Genomic DNA, 1,357 nt, shown 5'->3' with positions numbered 1-1,357 from the left:
ATATCACAGGTAGTATGACCAATATTTTATAATAACTATAAATGGAGTATAAACTTTAAAAATTGTAAATCATTATGATGTACACCTGTAACTTTATATAATATTGTAAAATATATGAAAACCCCATCTCAATAAAGTTGGTACATATTTTTTAAAAAAGGGTAAAAAGCCATGGGTCAAGAAAAATTTCAAGATAGGAGAATATACCTAAACATATTTTAAAACATAATGATCCCTGTTACACATGCACCAACTAAGACTAAGCCTCTTGAACTATATTTATATAAATTAAAGTTGTAGTTCTTCTAGTTTGGTTGTTTACATGTTACTAGAGAATGTTCTAACATCTACCTGGCCTAAATCATCTACTGTAAGGTTACATTTGAACACTTCCACTTGGCCTAAGGTTTCCCAATTAGAGTTACTATTTGGGTTTAGATGGCAAAAGTGAAGTTGTTCTTTCAAGCCATCCATATACTATTAAATACAAATGTTAGAAAGTACAAAATTTAGTCTTCTATTAAAATGCCAAGAGCATAAATATATTTGTTATATAATCTTGTTGCCAGTTGTAAAAGTAGAGCAGAAGGGACTGTGGTGGAAAGGACAAAGAATATGTGAATTTTTATCAGTAAAAAAAAGAGTACCTAGACCATTCATCATTTTCAGGTCTAAGTAGCCTACTGGGAACTCTGGACATACAGGATATAACAAAGGAATCAGGGTCCCCAAGGTAAAAGGATTATTAAGGGGAGTAAAGTGATGCTGGTCACAAAAGCAGGGTAGGAGGTAATAATGCAACACAAAACTCACACCAACAGACTATCATCTACTTCATTCCACTTTTTGCTTCAGTCCAGCTCTGTCTCTAACACACACACACATGCACACACACATAAATATATCAGTATAACTGTCACTCTTCAAACTATTGGTGTGAAAAATTAAATATTATAAAAAAGAAATCACATCAGTGCTCACTTCAGCAGCACATATAGTAAAATTGGAACAATACAGAGAAGATAAGCATGGACCTTGCACAAGAATGACATGTGAATTTGTGAAGCATTACACATTTTTAGGCCAGAAGGGAGTGGCAAAATGCATTTAAAGTCATGAAAGGGAAAAACCTACAACCAAGAATATTCAGGAAGACTCTCATCCATATTGCATGGAGAAATTGAAAGCTTTGTAGACAAGCAAAAGCTGAGAGAATTCAGCACCACCAAACCAGCTTTACAACAAATGCTAAAAGAACTTATTTAGGTAGAAAAGAAAAGGCCACATCTAGAAATAAGAAAATTACAAAATGGAAAATCTCAATGGTAAAGGCAAACCTATAGTAAAGGTAAGAAAT

General features: G+C 33.1%; 1 non-coding gene across 1 annotated transcript; it reads left to right on the top strand.

The window, feature by feature from the left end:
* The first annotated feature begins 973 nt into the window (after positions 1-973).
* LOC115802249 (U6 spliceosomal RNA) lies at positions 974-1,080 on the top strand. The gene has a single exon (XR_004022668.1). It is a non-coding gene; the product is annotated as a U6 spliceosomal RNA (small nuclear RNA).
* Positions 1,081-1,357: the final 277 nt, after the last annotated feature.

This window comes from Delphinapterus leucas, chromosome 14 (genome assembly GCF_059928025.1).
Source record: "Delphinapterus leucas isolate spDelLeu-1000000601 "Yukka" chromosome 14, BTC_Dleu_Yukka2, whole genome shotgun sequence".
NCBI lineage: Eukaryota > Metazoa > Chordata > Mammalia > Artiodactyla > Monodontidae > Delphinapterus > Delphinapterus leucas.
Note: the sequence above shows the minus strand (reverse complement) of the source record. Positions and strands in the feature narration are given on the sequence as shown.